This window comes from Lissotriton vulgaris, chromosome 2_1 (assembly GCF_964263255.1).
Source record: "Lissotriton vulgaris chromosome 2_1, aLisVul1.2, whole genome shotgun sequence".
Classification (NCBI taxonomy): domain Eukaryota; kingdom Metazoa; phylum Chordata; class Amphibia; order Caudata; family Salamandridae; genus Lissotriton; species Lissotriton vulgaris.
In genome coordinates this window covers 1,116,676,345-1,116,694,067 of record NC_141687.1, presented here as the reverse complement: position 1 = coordinate 1,116,694,067, position 17,723 = coordinate 1,116,676,345, and the positions used below count along the sequence as shown (strand labels likewise).

Sequence of the window (17,723 nt, the reverse complement as noted above, 5' to 3'; positions counted from 1 at the left end):
CAAATCAGATTTTTAATCACAATTCTGAAAATACCAATTTTAGGAAGTTGGTATTTTCTTGTGGTAACTATTTGGATCCTTAGTCTGATCTTAGGTTACATGACTAGGCGCAGCTAGAAGTTGGTCTATGTGTGTAGCCCCCAGTCAGTGAGATGAATGGAAAATAGTTGTTGGCTGGGTGGACCACTCTGAGTTAATGAGGGGGAAGAGCTGCCACACCTCACACTTGTATATCACATAAGCTCTGCCAGGGCCCTTTCACAAAGGGTTTGACACTGGCCTTTTGTGACCCCACACAAGCTGGTCCAGGCAAGGGAGGAAGAGTATACCTGACAACTCAGTGGAATAGCAACTTCTAGAAGCTTCCTGTGCTTGAAAGTGGGCTCCGGGTATAAATACTGAACCCTTAGGCCCAATTCTTCCGTGCACGTCTGTACCTAGGGACTGTGCCAAGGAAGAAAGAATGTTGTGCTGGTGAAAGGACTTCCACTTTGCTGGACTGATGCCCACAAGGACTGCTGCCCTGCTGTACTTTTCCTCTTGGTGAAATGAGAAGGACTGTACCTGAATCCCTAAACCCAGGACTCCAGAGTGCCTCCAAGGGCTAATTAGCTGGCCTCCTCATCAGATTCTTCAGGGACAGAGTAGGCTTCCAACAACCTTGAACCCAGAACAAGGGCTCTGCCCTCTGTGAGTCATGCCCCCCCTCACCCCAAGTGGTGCTATCCCAGTCCTGAACCCTTGGAAGTGGGCATGAAGTTGCTCTGCCAGCTAAACTGTGGAGTCAGAAGAAACAACACATCTCCTTCGTGTTGTGATCTCCTGCAGAACCAGTGCACTTTCTCATGCTGCTCGATGCATCACCCTTGGACCAGCCTCTGCTCTGTGGACTTTTCCTGATCCAAGGACTTTACATCGGCCATCACAGCCCATCACAACCACCGTTGCACGATACATATCCATGCAAGAACATCACCTTGTCCAACACAGCCTGTCCAAACCGCCGCGTATGATGCATCTCCTCGCTCAGACCTCACATCGCCTCTGCTACCTGATGCATCCTCAACACAGGACTCTGCATCTCTTTACAACTGGGAGTTAAGATGCTCTTGTTCAGTGGGCCTAACTGGGTCCCTGTAGCCGGGCCACGCCATTGATGTAGGCCTGAACATGTCACTTTGTCACAGTCCAGCATGACCAGATATCCACAGTTGGTGCTTTGTGATTTTTTTGTACTATTTTCACTTGAACCTTTAAAAGTGCAAATCTCAGGTTCTACCATTTGTCATTTTGTCATTTTGATCTTGTATTCTTTATAACAACGTACTTTATTTTTCTAAATTGGTATGGGATTTTTTTGCGTTTTGCTTTCACTGTATTACTGTTTGAAGTGTTGCATAAATACTTCACACATTCTCTCTAAGTTAAGCTGGACTGCTCAGTGCCAAGCTACGAGAGCTTTGAGCACAGGTTAATCTGGGGTTTGCTTGTATCTTCACCCTGACAAGGATTAAACTTTCGCTTGAGTAGAGTTTCACCTCCCCTCAACCAGCAACCCAATTACTTACAAAGTGAATGTCTTATTTTAATATCACATACTCATCAACTAAATGTCCACCAACTCACCCTACGCGTGTCTTTCCTACACTGGGAAGGACAGCCTGGAGAGGTTCTGACTTTCACATGAAGTAATGTTGTTGCAAAATAAAAAGAAAAAACAACATCCAACCTCCAAAAGAAATAGGTTTATGAATGCTTTAAAAAGCCTTCTCTCATGCAGCAATATCTGAAAATTGAACATATAATTCAATAATGCTTGTTATCACAAAGGCTTTATTAAGCAGGAAGTGAGTAAAGAATGAACAGTTTTTTTTTTCAAACACAAGCAACAAACTATCTCGTGCTCCAAATAAACCTCAAGATGGCACTGACAAAGATGATATGTGACAGCCTGCCCTGTGCCAGTGCCCACAACATGTGACAACGAACCCATCAATTGACTAGTATCTCAGTAGAGGTCACACTGATTAACATGTCACTAAAAGATGCCTTAGTACACAGTCCACATCACATAGTAGACAACTCATGAATTTTATGGAGGGTATTCTTCATCTAGCACCAACAACACATAGCACAATTTGTATAGAGAACAGCACTGTCAATCAGAGAAGACAACCAACATTGATAGGATTGAAAGGTTCTCTATACCAAAAGAGTTTCACTACCAAAGGTTTAATGTGTCTCTCGACTTCAACAGCTACAGAACAGGTTCATCACACAAGCTTCAAAGCAAATCTCTGGCATCTTCAGAACGGTTTAGCTACAACCAGCATTTATGTGTTTCAACTGGCTTGCTTGGAACAAGTCTGGCGCATTATTGCATACTTCCTGGCACCCAGTGTAGAATTACTACTCAGTCATCAATGTATGCCACCTGACACCCTCGGGAACAAGCCTAAAACAACAGCATCCATTTATGTTTCCTGACACTCTGAGGAGTTTCACCCTAACAGTGACAGTACAAAGTATTGTTCTACCGCTATTACTAGAATAGAGACTATGAAAAGTGTGTTATCCTTCCATGTGGTAAAGTGACACCATTGACTTTTTTATCTGAACTATTCTTTGTTTTCTTGTTTTGACAGGGTGTAGCTTTTGTGTGAAGTGCTGATTGGCTGGCACTACAAAATATTCAGTTAGTGACGCATCCACATTTCTGGATTCCGAGTTGCATATTTATTCCCATGTCTATTCCATGGACCATTGGGCAAATGATCAAAGGCTTCCAGGCAGCCCACTTTGGCCAATGGTCTTCATTGAACTGCTCCTATCTCCCAACCCCCCTCCCCCATAACTTGGTGACCCTGGTTTCTGTGGGCACAGGCCTTCTGTTTGGAGTCAGAGGGGAAGAATAGTCCAGTAGCCAGGATAGCTGTACTCCAGCCACTTCTGCCCAGGAGCACCAGAATGTCAGTTTGGAGTGCTCAGTGAATTTGCGTATTCATGCATTTAGAACGTTGGACAGTACAATATAACTACTGTTGCTCTTACGTGTTACCTATTTGTATAATATATGTATAGCACTTTTTTTGCACTTTTATCACTTTATTATCCTACATTATATTGTTTTATGGACAGCCATGTTCATTCATTTGTGTACATAATATTCATATAATACAAAGTGCCAAGTTTGACTTAAAAATATTTGTCCTTGTGGTGTTTTCAAGCAGTACGGTTTGATTCTCAAATAGGGACATTAACCCTTTCTTAAAATCTTATATGTTTTTCACAAAAAAATTGAATGTTGTGATTGCAGTGATTACATTGAACAAAGCACTTGATACTTTCCCACCAGAACCACTTTTTTATATATCAGTGAATTCAATGGACGCTGCCCACTGGGATCCCCGATTTTTTAAGGCACCTAGTAAATAACCTATCCACTATACCACCAGTACTTGACACCATGCTCTGTGAAATGCTCTATGTGCAACTGACCTCGTCACACACACATTTCAGTAAATGACGTTTATGTCCCCATTTTCTGACAGTATCGTTTAACATGGAGTGGGCAAAGTTTTCTAGGTGTTATTCAGTGGTGCTGTAACAATGTTCAACATGAGGGTGCTGCCATCAACGCTACGTTACAAAAGTCATAGGGATTGTGACAAATTCAAATATCAAAGAAAGAACACAAGAAGAAAATGAGCAATGCCCATTCCAGAGGAGTGTGGTAAAGTGTGGTATGTAGCTGTTAGTGCATCATTTTAGGCCTAGTTTAGCAAATACAATGCCAAAGCATGGTGTGGTAGCACCCTGTTCTTTACAGCCAACATATTTATAATTGAATTGCCACTAAATGTGCACAGACTTGCAGTTTTATTTATAAAACCGTACAGCACACGAATAATAATGTGTTGAAATGTTGTTTTATTGAATATAATTTGCACATCAACAAATAAAGTGTCTTGAATTGATGTCATTCAAATCTTTGTTGCCAGCATGCTTCATGATAAAAGTGACTCATTTGTTCTTTACTGTTGCTGATATATTTTGAAAATTGTGTAAAGCTCATTTACATCTATTTAAGTGCTGCTGTGTGTTAGAAAAGTATTGACATCCCACAACCTTTCCTTTTACAGTCTCCAGCAAGATTGTCACATAGTTCATTTTACAAACTCATCCTACATTCCAGCCACAGAAAGAAAACACCATTCTCAATGTTAAAAGAATGAGCAGTAATTTGTCAGAAGACAGATCCTAACATTTCCATTATGTGACAAGATAATAGCAAAATGCGAAGGCATCTGTAATGCTGCAGCTACTTCCATCGGCTATGGTTTCCTTGCCTGATTCGTTTACTGTTCTTATGAAAAAGAAAATTGATCAACACGGATGATACTGTTTAAAAGTTTCATTTGATTACCCGTCCCCTCTGCTCTGAATTTCGCTCCCCGTCTGGTAAGTGTACAGAAATGGCACTCCGCCCCACTGCTCACATTATTCTCTCCAATGCCTGCTAGCCCCGCCTCCTGCCCTTGGCCCCGCCCTCTCACTCTCACCCCAGCTCCCTTGCATCTCATTAGCCGCAGCTGGCTGGCTCCCGCGCCGTCTCCGGCAGTCTGCCGCTGGAGTTCGACACGGTGAAGTCTACTCTGCAGCCGTCTGTCTCCCTGAGGTAAGCCGCAGGATTTACTATTACAACCTGAGGCACGAGACGCCGAGTGATGGGAAACACATGCGGATTCTGGGATTCGCTCCCAGGTTTCCGGGTTCCAAGTCGACCCATGTCCCAACTTCACTGTCCTGAAGACGTGCTGAGAGGCTTTCACCCCTCTTGTCTGCATCGCCTGCCTTCCCTCCAGCCCCCTCCTCAGCACGAGCACTGCTTCAAAGCTCTACCTAGTCTGGCGCCCACCTGTCCTGTGGCTTTGGTGACGTCGTTCCCCATACCTTCTGTGTTCGTCCTCTCTTGCCCCTGTAATGGTTGCTCCCTGCTCTGCCGGCTATTTCTTGGTGTGTCCACTGTGCTGTTGTCGCTTCACATCTGCTTCGCTCGTGCGCCATGCTAGCCGGGCACCCTACAATCTGTGCCCTCGACGCTAATAACCACCTCCAAGCAGGGAGGCGGGCAGAGAGAAATAGAGGGAACGCTCTGAGTGAGAGATAGAAGGGGCGCGTGAGGGCGGAATAATGTGTGAGGATAACCCGGTGGGGTTGTGAGCAGCAGGAGTTGGACTATGGGGCATAACGTCTGCCTCTGCAGGGGCTGGCGCCGGAGGGCTGTAGCACCCCCTCCCCCCCTCCCCGCCCCAGGCGGGCCACTATTCATCCGTAGACAAATGAATATTGGTAACACATAGATAGTCCCATTCTGTAGACTGGGCCGTAGTTTTTTCTTTACGCCATTGAGTTGGGCATAGAACGGCAGTTGCTGGGTGTATTTAATGTAATGTTTTCCTTAAGTTGCTTGCCATTTTTTTTTGGGGGGGGGGGGGGGCGGCGAAGGTTGTAGAGCAGCAGGTACGGTTTCCGATCATAAGGACTCTGGCATCAGACAACCAGGCCTCCTCAGGACCTGGAAGAAAAGCAAGATGTTTCCAAGCATGTTTTAATGCATTAACACAGACCCGCAAAATAAATGCCCACGTTTACACATAGACGTGCTGCCTGCCGTGCATACAAACACTCACAAGGGCACACAGTCACAAGGGCACCAATTCAGAAAGACCATGAGACATATTCACCATTGCACCCAGAACCAACAAACCTACAAGCACCATGGCATTGAGATCAACAGATAATCATCGGTAAATGGACATAGACCACCAGACATACTTGGACTTGGAACAGCAGACGAACAGACATGTGCATAATGACCAATAGATTTACAGGGACATGTGAACACTCTAGTACCCCTGCACGAGCGGCACAGCCATGCTCTAATCACGACTGTCATTCTTTTTTTCGATTTGAGTGGCAACAATCATGTTTGCCCGAAAATAAATTGAAAGAGATGTACGAAAATCGCGCCTTGGCGTTTCTGCCGTGCACATTTCTCCAGGGTAATCCCGGGGACACGGCCCAGAACATAAGACAATTCTGCAGTAATCTTTGCGCAGACACCAAATACTGCTGTAAATGTCCGTTTCTCGGCGAGTCCTACTCGGATGACTGTGCGGTAATCTTGCATCCTAGAATTAATGTCGCTGTTGTCGGTAATTCGTGTGCGCGATTACAGATGAAGATTTCTCCCAAGGGCTGTACTGAGGGCCATGACATCCGAAACAAAATGGATGCCGACACTCGTTGATTGTTGAGTGGACTGGTTACGCAGCCATGTTGTTCTCTTAATCCAGGGATACTCAAAAGTACGGCTCGGGGGCCGCATGCGGCCTTCCTGACCTTTACTTGCGACCCCCTGGTGTACATCAGCCCTGAGCTGCTGTTCACTTAACTGAGCATGACCATTCAGAAAGCTGCAAAACAAACGTGCATATATTTTATTTACACGTTTTACACATTAGCGAAAGTAACTATAAGGAAGAAAAGAAAGCGCCCTAGACAACTTCTCTTTTGGAACACCCTTAGGTTTAAAGACACATTTAGCTTTAAACTCTCTGCAAATAAGTGCATTGTATTAACAGGCATGAGAGTTTTACCATAGTAGGTCAGATTGTCACTGCATTGAGAGGCATTTATTAGCAGTAGTAACTTTTCTGCCGCCCCTATTCTGAAAAGAATGCTATCAGTGAACCAAGAGGGAAGTCACTTAGCAGGTACACCTTTGTGTAGCTTTTGTTGGTATATAATTTGTACACATTATAATTTATTAAATAAAACACATGAAGGTTTTGTAATGTACATATCTTATTTCTGAACTCTTGTATTTTAAGTGACTCCCATATGTGTTAATGAAGAAATAGGAGGCAAAGTGAAATTAACAAGTTGCCGAGGATCACACAGTTTCAACAAAGGGGGAAACCAGGACTGATACCAGGTTTTTTGGGTTCACATTTTGCAATTCAGCCACCAGATGAGTATCTCTTTCCCTTTTGTGTTTTTCATTAGAGGTTACTATTTTGACTTTAATTCTTGATGCATGAGAATAGAGCATTGAGTGGCAGACAGAAGTTAAGAGAAGGCTCAGTTTGTTGTACACACCATGTATCTGCTTCGCGTACCCCTACGCTCACCTTTCATTACCCGACCCTCCCATTGTTGGTATCAGTGCGGCCCTCAGGCATGTCACAGACAGTACGTTGGTACCCCCTGGGAAATGTTTTTCATATCTTAATCTATAGCCGCTTTTTAGAGGATATCAAAATTAAGGAAGAGAAAGGTGTGGCGTAAAAGTACTCTTTTAACTGTTGGGTTCTTTTTGGAGAAATCACTTTACAGAATCAATGATGCTTCATAATCCATGCCCATCCTATCCATGCCCTCTTTGTAATACTCACCTCTTGCTCCTGCGTATAGTATGTGTTGCTAAAGTCTCTTCACATCTAATTCATTCATGTCCATTTAACTATCCTGGGATGGATGAAAAACTGAGTGGGACTACCAAGATTAAAGTTTGTGGTCAGATGAAAAACCACAGGCCTGAGCAGTTTATACATTTGCCTATTGAGCCGTCAGACTGCCTCCAAGCATCGAGTTCTCTGATTGACAGGTGAACTGAGTAAGAAACAGGACATCACTGGCAATCACAATTTGCAAAGAAAGATGGTAGTCCTGATTGGTACATTATGCTTACAATTGAAAAAGTAATAAAACTTAGGGCAAACTGAAGGAAAATCTAAGGCCTCCTCCCAATTCGCTGTTACCAGGGCTCGAGTCGAGGTACCAGGCCGGTGGACAGCGCCCCCCCCCACTTATTTTACCGGGAGCTCGATAACTATAAACTGCAACTGAGTGCAAGCCACCTTTCGTGACGTCACTTCCTGTCGTGAAATCATCGTCCCCCCCACTTCTCTTTTTTAGGACTTGAGCCCTATCTGTTAACACAAGGAAATCCAGAAGCTGCAGGGGGTCTGCATGCTGACACATCAGGGCTTGAAGTGGGCAGGGTCTGGCCTGGTCTGAGCACCAGCAGTTATTTTCAGGGGGCCTGGAACCGGGTCTCTATCGGGCTCTGTTTTCAGGCCTCCAAAGGTAGTCCGTTTTCTTTTTTCTCGACTGCAGTGAGAGCATGCACATGATGTGCCCATGCTCACAAACAACTTCAGAAGTACTGACTTACTTTTTAACAGCGCCCCTTACCGCGCTTTCACTTTTACAGTAGCTGTCGCGCTGTCCCTGAATTCATGACACTCCCTCTCCAGTCTCCTCGTCCCCACTACTCGGCAGCAGAAGCCAGGAGTAGCAGTGCCAGAGGGTCACAACTCCATCTTGCAGGAAGACTAGCAGTAGGCAACTGCGTGATAACTGGCACCGGATCATCTAAACGCCCTTGGAATTAATTTTGTGCATGTGAAGAAGCGTTTCTTAACCTTGCATTCCAACCTTCATAACTGATCACAAAACTACCCCAAAGGCAGTGTGTCCAAATAGAACAGCGTTTTCAATTAATTACTGTTTTTTTGTCTTGGATCATAAAGGCACAACAACATACCCTCAAATATTATTCAAGCATACGAGTGTGCTTCCTTCGCCGTATTATTTGATATAAAGTGATGAGCATAATTTGGGCAGACACTCGAAAAACAACGTGCAGGCACATTCATACCGTCAGCCGAAAAACCAAAGTCACCCCTCCCTCTGCCCCCACCTGCTGCAACTGCTTCGAACTTCGGTGCCGGCTACAACAAAAATGAAAAGTACATTTGGGTGGTTCCTTTCACCCAGTGTATTTCTGCCTAGGTTTGGACAGTTTCACAATTATTTCGGATCTAGTCACTTAGCACCCTTCCAACTGTACCTGCGATCCTTTCATTAACAGCGCAGACATGGGGTAAGCCAACCGCCTCACCCCCATTTTGAAAAGGATTGACAGCGAATGAGGAAAAGCAAAGATGTGCACCTGCCCGTTGGGACAGGAGTGGGGTGGTGACAGGAGTTTTGTTGTGCTAGGGGACTCCATTTGATTTCATGGAGATAGAAAAGTTTACGTACCTACTACCTACAGAACGGATGTTTGCCGCAAAGTGCTGGTACTCTAGCATAAAAAATATTGCAGCACTGCTGAGAAGTGCAGGTACTCTTTCTCTCCCCTTCAACTTACAAAAGTGTGGTACTCTGTGCAGGCGAGCACTTGCCCGTTTGAAGCACTGGATAGTAAATGAAACTTTCCCTGCCAAGGACACACAAGAAAGGCCCCAGCATTCTAGCACTCAAACAAAGCGAATGTGTGCTACATTACTTTGACATATGTCATTGGTATTTTAGGCTTAGTTTGGGCCCTAGAGTCTGTCAGTTTTAAAAGTTCATTTGTTTCATATACTTTGTGCAACACGTTATTGCTGATATAAGGTGTTTAATGTAACTGCTCACTCTCAGCTTTGGTTGGCAGAGCACAGTTTGTGTTGTATGTTTAGTACAGGGCTTTAAGTGGGCCGGGTCTGTCCGGGTCTGAGCACTGGCAGTTATTTTCAGGGGCCCTCGAAACGGGTCTCTATCAGGCTCTATTTTCAGTCCTCCAAAGGTAGTCCGTTTTCTTTTTCCTCGACTGCAGTGAGAGCATGCACATCGATGAACGCATGCTCATTTTGAACACTACTGAGCAGCGGAGGTAGTGAGCATGCCAGGTGAGCCGTGTTGTAGGAGGAACGCAGCCGTAAAGAGAGCAATTTTCTCTCAGGATTTCCCTTCCTGCAGCGCAGGTGCAATGTCAACGTGGTGCCAGCCTTCACATCATGGGATGATTAGGAGAGAGAAGACCACAGGCAGCCTGCTCCAGCACAACCCTGCTCTGACTTTTCACACTGAGCGTCAAGGCTGCAGTGTAATCAAGCAGCAATTGAAACGCAGAGAGAGGAACTAGTCTGCGTGATCCTGCCCCAGCCCTAACGCAATGCTAGTTATCTTGATTTAGACCACGCCCATACTTGGACTGACCACACCCCTTTAAGTGGTTTGCCCCGCCCATTTTAGAGCACCCCCAGTTTTTTTTCCCACTTAAAGCCCTGTGACACATCCAACAGTTCCCGGAGTCTATAAACACATAAAATAAATAAAGGTACTCATTAGTGATTCCACAAATTCAAAAAAGTGTAAATATCTGGAACCCAAGCCGGTTGTCTGTGAATTGCAGGTGGCTTTGACTGCTGTCTCATTATGTAACCTCCCACGATGACACCCCCTGTTACGTGTGTTGTTGCTCAGTAGGCTTCAATTACAGCCTCCGAGTGCTATTTTCTCAAATGGCCACACTCTTTCCCAACGCCTTTAAAAAAAAATTATAGCACACATTTGCAATGCAATAGGTCTCGCTTTTGCGAGAGTTTCAGCTATTTGCATTGTAAATGACAATGCCTTTTATTTATCTGTTTTAAAAACAACACATAAATAAAAGGCATAGCCATTTACAATGCCAATAGCTCAAACTCTCATCAATGCAAGACCTATTACATTGCAAATGTTTGTTACTGCTTTCAATTATCCTGCCACCCTGCGCAGCAGCGAATACCTTTTCTTGCAGGATTTGCATTATTAGGTAGCACCTGGTTTTACGGGATTGTAAAAAACATTTATTTTTGTATTCCAGATGTGTTTAGCCTTTCTTACCTGTATTTATCCATATGTACTATGTGAAAAATGTATATGCACAGTTATTAAGCAGATACTTGTAAACTACCTAATTGAATGCCTTTCCGGTTTTAGCACCATAAACAATTCAACAATACGTGTGCAGTTATTTAGGCAAATCGTATTCCTTTGCAATTCACCATGTTTCCTATAGGCACATTAATGGCCCAGAAGTAATAAGTGCTAGTAGCAGAGTCACCCAAAAAGCCTACATTTTCTGTATTTTCCCCCTTTTAAAAATTAAAGAAAGTCAGTGTACCATGTCACCTGTCTGGATTCGTGTGCAGAATTCATTGTAAAAAGAATAAAACAGTTTTTGTGCATACAATGTGTTACGGATAGCACCTTATCGGCTGTATAATAATTAAAATATTAATTTCTTGTAGAATATTATGGAAATAAGTCTGCACTTTCATGGCCTTTCCCACCCTTTTTGCTAAATTAAACAAAACTTGCTTGTGTGTTCCCTTCCTTCAGGTATCGCTCTATAACCTGTAATATTAAGGGTGATTTTTTTTTTTACCTGGATACCCTCACTGTGGGTGTATTGTTAACATTACAATGTTAATCACCTGCAATAATTTTATTAGCAGTGATTGATTTTGCCAGTATTTTATTGTGAATTATCGTTGGTTTTGGGACACCTTTTTTTCTTTTGACCTTTTTAAGAAAATTACTTATGTTTGGCATGAACACGAACCACTGCGTGATTTAATTCTAAAAATATGCTGTGTACCATACGGCTGGTGTTGTTCTGCCTGTCTCAAAGTAGTGTGACTTGCTGTAGTGGCTGTGCCATATCGTCCTGATGATGACCCGTTCATAAAGCAGACTCTAAGAATCAAAACACCGATGCTCCATCTTCAAAAATAATATTATATGTTTTGATACACATACTAGTATGAACTATCGTCAGAATACATACAAAATAGGGAGACACCTTTTAATGTACATTCTTTGATCACTTTACAATTTACCCCTTCCCCCTATGACCTGGTCACTGTGGCATTTGATGCTCTTTTCGTTTGTGTTTACATTGCTGATCCTCATTCTTCTGTTTTCGTAGGATATCTAAGATTAATAATATCAGCTTTTTCAGGCTCTACTGACAACATATGCCTTATCTGTCCTTTTACAATTCACTTGATTAGAATACAAATGCCTGCTCACGATAAGGCTAAAACTAAAATAGTCAACAATCACGTATGGTAGCGAGGCTCTAAGAGGTACCGACGCAAAACTTTTAGACGCAACCATATCAAAGGCCTACAGACTCCTTTTTAATCTGCCATCCTACACGTCACAAGCACAGATTCGTTTGGAATTTGGTCTGATGAGCCAAACGCTTGCACGAAGAGGGTCATATATAATGTGTTGGCACAAAATAAGGAATTCTCCAGAAAATACCTTGAATCAACAGCTCTGGCAAGACCTGATTAGCTCCTCGAGAACACCGGCGAAAAAGTATTTAGAGGAGTCCCTGATCCTCACAGGTCTGAAAGAACTATGGGATATCCCCCTATCGCATGCGCAATTTAAGCACGTAGTGAACAAGAGCTTAAAAAGACATTCGCATGTGGTGGATAAAGCCACCTTTTCTCGCAGGCGTCACGCCTGGATGACTCTGTGCACATACAAAACTCCCGGCCTCCAAACATATTTTGGTCTAGGATATGGCTGAAAAACAAAATAACTATTTTTTAAATATAGGCTAGGGATCCTACCTGCCATTCCACACTTACCACCGTGGCTGAGAACAAACTTTGGGATCAGATGCCGGCTCTGCGGAACAGGGGTCGAAGATTTCGAGCACCTACTATGTACTTGCTTGAAGCTGAAAGAGGAGAGAGTAGCTCTGTTAAAAACAGCCTTTAACGAATTGAGCATCCGCTCACGCAGACAAGCAGTCCTTGCTTGTTTCGATCCTGGTCTTCCGCCGTTAAATGGAAAGCTGGTGAAATTCCTGAAACTAGTAGAACGGAAACAAACATGCCAGGTAGCTGGCTAAGAGGAATTCACGGGCTGCAACCAGCTGCTATGAACAATATGCCCCCCTCCCTGTTTTAGATTGGTTTTAACTACTGTCATTTTATACTCTTTTTTTTTTTTTTTTTTTAATTTTCTTGTGGTGATTTGTTTAATGCTTTTTTTGTAATTGTTTTAATTAACCTAAACAATAAAGAACTTACTTACTGCTCACAATAAGTACTTACACTCTTTTAATGGACAAGTTCAGACCCCACAGTTCGAACCTGTTGCACTGCCAAATAGACAATTTCCTTGGATTTATTGGATTGGCGGATGCACACGCTTGTTCAAATTAGGTTTTTATTGAATCTGATAGCATATTTTACCACATCAGGCCCCTAAAAGCCTGGGACACTAAACTCTTGCAGCAGCCAGAAATGATTAATATTTTAAGAAAACTAGCGAGATGTAACTCATTCTTGTAACGACATTCTTTAATGTTTTGCTGCATTATTTCTTTTTTCCACAGGGAAAGCCATTGGTCACATGCACCAGAAGCAAATCTCTACTCATATCCCAATAATTGGCTCTGGAGGGGCTTGGACCACGGTTTCAGCTTTAATGTCTGCAGCGAGGAATCGGGGACGCATCTACTATCTAAGGAAAAATCACTATTGAAAAGCCTTCATGGTGATTTTGTCCCTTTCTTTTTTTAGCAGAACGTCCGAGCTGCTGCTATAACACACTTTGTTTACCAAAAGAGGCCGTCTAAATCTCTTTTCTCCTTTAGAAGTTTGTCTCTTTGGTACTTCATATACTCGGAAAGAGAACATTGAATAATTAACTTGAAGGCAGAGGGATCAGTTGTCTCTTATTTGAGGAATTGATGGCAATAATTAAATTGTATTTTCAAAGTTATCCTTTCTTAAATCCTTTTTCATCCCTGGATAGAACTATGTCTTACCTAAATGTTTTATCATGGAGGGAGAGAAACACAGCCTCTGCATATATCGGTGCCATTGTAGTAGTTTTCCTACTTAAATGAAATGTTCATAAGTGAGGGGGTTCTTGATAATCAAGTATAAATACACACACACTGTTGTAGGGCTAAGGAGAAGTCCAGAGGATTTAGAGGGGTAGTGACTGTTAGTGAGACCTACATTACTCTCCTTAATAATGCTAAGACTTTGACTATTCTTAGCATTTCCTAAACTGCTCCGTGGATGCCCAGCTCCACAGGGAATGGTCACAGTGTTGAAGCATGCCACAAACTGTGCATGAGGGCGTGACATCCTTAAATCAAAAGGTGAATGTTAGAAATTGAGTTTCTGGTAGGAAGAGGTATGCACCCTGTCCAAGCAGGAACCACAATCCTAGTCAGGGTAAGTCAGAAACACACTTTAAATTAATCTGTGCTCACCCTCTGGCAGCTTGGCCCAGAGCAGTCCGGCTTAACTCAAGAGGCAATGTGTAAAGTATTTGTGCAACACTGCTAACAGTAACACAGAGAAAACACCATAAAAAAGTCCACACCAGCGTAGAAAAAAAAAAGATTAAATTTTTATAAGTAATACTAGACCAAAACAACAAAAATCGATAAGTAGAAGTCAAGGTATGAATCTTTAAAAAAGAAACTGTTTTTACTGTTTAGAAACAAATAGCGCCAATTGGGGCAATATGGTTGTGCATGAGCAGGTCCAATCCGAAAAAGTTTAGGCAGACCGCAATTGAATGCTGGTCGGATACATAGACCAGCCATGGCCCGCTGAACAGTACCTTAGTTGAGTTAACCTCAAGGGCAATGCGGGGAGCAAGGGAGGCAATGCATTGTTGTCGATCTTGCTTCATCAGTATCGAGCAGTGCACCATCGAGGATGTATTGAGAGTCATGATGTGAAGAAAACCAGGGTGATGCGTCATCCTCAAACTGTTGGGCTGAAGGCAACACAAGGCACATGAAGTGATGTGTCAGCACCGACTCGGAGATGCATCGGAAACTGGACATGATGCATCGCAAATGCAGCAATGTGGTGTCCGTGCTCTGTGCAGCAGAGGCAATGCATCGGAGACGAAAAAGATGTGCCAGTTCCGATTGAAGCAACGTCGTCTGCATGGATTTTCTCAGTTGCAGCACTTTTAACTCCACTCACTTCCAATGGTCCAGGGCTGGATTGCCACCACTTGGCAGAGCAGAGCTCAAAGCAGACAGAGTTCCGGTGCTGTTTGTAGGTTGAAGAGAGAAGTCTTTGATATCTTTGAGATTTCAGAAATCAGGAGGCAAGCCAACAACCCCTTGGAGATACTTAGATTGTGGGATGTAGAGATGCAGGTCCAGTCCTTCTCACCCACAGGCAAGAGGGCAAGCGGGCAAGGGTCCCCCCTTCCTGCTCATAAACAATATGTAAAAAATGCCATTTTGTGACTTTCATGTGTGCTGCATGAAGCTGCACATATAAAACTGAACAAAAATTGCATTTTAGGATTTTTTATGTGCAGGGAGGGACACCTTTCTCTCACTTAAACAAATCTCCCCTGCAGGAGTCCGGTAGTATCTATGGAGGGTGAAAGAATGTTTTTATTTTGGGGACGCTGGTCTTACCTTAGCATATAACAAATTTGAAGATACTGGCCTCAACTTTTTTATCTTTGAATTTGGCAAGACTCACTCTCAGATATAAAATAGTGGATTAGCTCTCCTTTCCACCGCTTTCACCAACTTCCAATACCATTTTGAAGCCTCCTTCTTTGTGGGTCAGGTATCTTTCAGATCTTTTTTCCATTTGACAACTTTCTACCCTAAATCTTACCTGCTGTTTAACCCATGCTGTTATCTGGTAAGTCCCATATTGGTGCAAGAAATCTATTGCAAGGATTGCCAAATTAATTCATGCATCATACCACAACCTGAATACCGCTGGTGAGATCATCAGTCTTATCTATCTTTGGGACCCACATTTATTTTTAAAAAAAGGCAGTATTCATCCTATCTTCTGTCAAGCTTTGCAGTAGCATACCTATCAGGCTCATGTCTGGTTCTCCTATTACACCCCCCGACAGTTCTTTAACTGAAAAGTCCAGTATTACAACTGTAGATCTAGAAGGGCCAAGCCTCTCTTGCATACTCCAATCAACCAACAAAACTTTATACAGTTTTTTTACAAAGAAAACCATATAAGTCAAGCAAACACGGTTAAAAATTAGTTTCACAGGCTAAAAGAAGGTAATGCTGTGTATCTATCACGTCGCCAAAACTTATATCTAAAAAGTACGCAAATCCAGAAATAAAATGCCATAATTGCAGCCCCAACAAATGTGGAATTAACAAAATATTTTGTCAAACACAGTGAGGCCACTCATCAAGGAACCCTAATCCATGGATAGCTAGTCACAGCTGAACCTGAGTCTAATTGTGGCCCTTAAAAAGTGTAGAAAATATAATACGGTATTTTTTAAAGTAATTGTAAAAAGATAAAAGCGGGTCTAACCTGCCTAAAACTTGCTTTTTTAAGAATAGACATAGTAACAGACTTTCTTGGTACCTCATAAAAGCTAGATTACATTAAAAAATTCATCATATCCTGTGGAGAATTCTGGTCGCAGCCACAAGGGGGTAGGTACTGCCCTTTGTGCATCCCACGAGGGTGGGCCAGATGGCAGTGAAAGAGGTTCAAACAAAATCTGGTCAATAGAATATGGTTGTGGATGCTTGGCGCAATTTGGCTTTGAAAGAGGAGACCAGGTTAGACTTGATAGAGACCAGAACCCTGAAGAATAGCTCCAAGTTTTGGAACAATATAATGGCCTGCTACTGGCAGAAGACAGTGGCAGCCCACATCACAGAGGAGAGTAGGTGTGCCACTTTGAGGGTATATTTCAGACGAAACTTAGTCCTAGAGAAGCCAATGATATTGTAGTGGGTCAGTCCGAGATGTTTACTGCACATGAAGTAAGAGCAGACATATCTCGGTTTACTAAAAACAAGGCCCCAGGACCTGACGGGATTCCTCCAGATCTTTACATCTTGAAATTGGATACTTGGGTTCCTGACCTCACTTCTATTATCAATGCTGCAGTCATGACAGGCAGCCCGGATTCTTGGGCACGATCCACCATTGTCCCTGTTTTCAAAAAGGGTGATCAGGACAGAACTCATTATTATAGGCCCATCTCCCTTTTGGACTCGGTGGTTAAGGTTGTGGGATGTATGGTATTAGACAGGCTTTCGACCTGGGTAGATGACAACCATATTCTTGCCGACGTCCAATATGTTTTTTGCCCTAGTTGTTCTACAGTGGACCAGAGTTTAAATCTTTACATGATTGTAAATAAGTACACCGTCACTGACTTATCATTTGTTTGACCGCATCAATAGATCTAAGCTCTGGCAGTTGATGCTCTCCATTGGTATCGATAAAGATATTGATTAATTTTTAAGGGATCTTCACAGAGAAACCAAAGCAGTAGTTTGATATTCTAAAGATCTTCATGTCACTCGCGAGTTCCCTATCCAGAGAGGGATCCATCATGGGTGCATCCTGGCCCCATTTCTTTTTAACTTCAACATTAATAACCCTGAGGAGGCCCTCTTGAAATTAAACCCTTACATATTTTCCTCCAGAACTTCTTCTCTGATAACCTGACTCCCTCGGGACTCCAGATAAAGCTACTAATATTCCCCTGGAATTTATTTAATGTTTGCTTATTAAATGTTACGGGAATATTATCAAGCAAAAAAGTAAACTTAGACAGAATCATCAAATTATCTTGATCAAATTAATGCGACCATAAATTGTCTGAGGCAAACTCTTCTACTCCTCCAACCGTCTTTTACAGTCTTTAATGACTCTGTTGAAATTTGACTCTGCCACATTCCCCAGGTCTTTAACCACCCTGACACCTAAATTCCCAGTTATTTCTTTCCTTTCATGTCATCCCACGGCTGGTACCATGCCCATTTTTCTGTCTTAGTTGGGTTCATCCTACATCTTGAAAGTTTACCAAAGGTGGCC

General features: G+C 42.9%; 1 long non-coding RNA gene across 1 annotated transcript; it reads left to right on the top strand.

Annotated features, from left to right (window-relative positions):
- The first annotated feature begins 4,602 nt into the window (after positions 1-4,602).
- LOC147731689 (uncharacterized) lies at positions 4,603-13,632 on the top strand. Its single transcript, XR_015308650.1, has 2 exons — positions 4,603-4,678; positions 13,244-13,632. It is a non-coding gene; the product is annotated as an uncharacterized LOC147731689 (long non-coding RNA).
- The last annotated feature ends 4,091 nt before the right edge of the window (positions 13,633-17,723 follow it).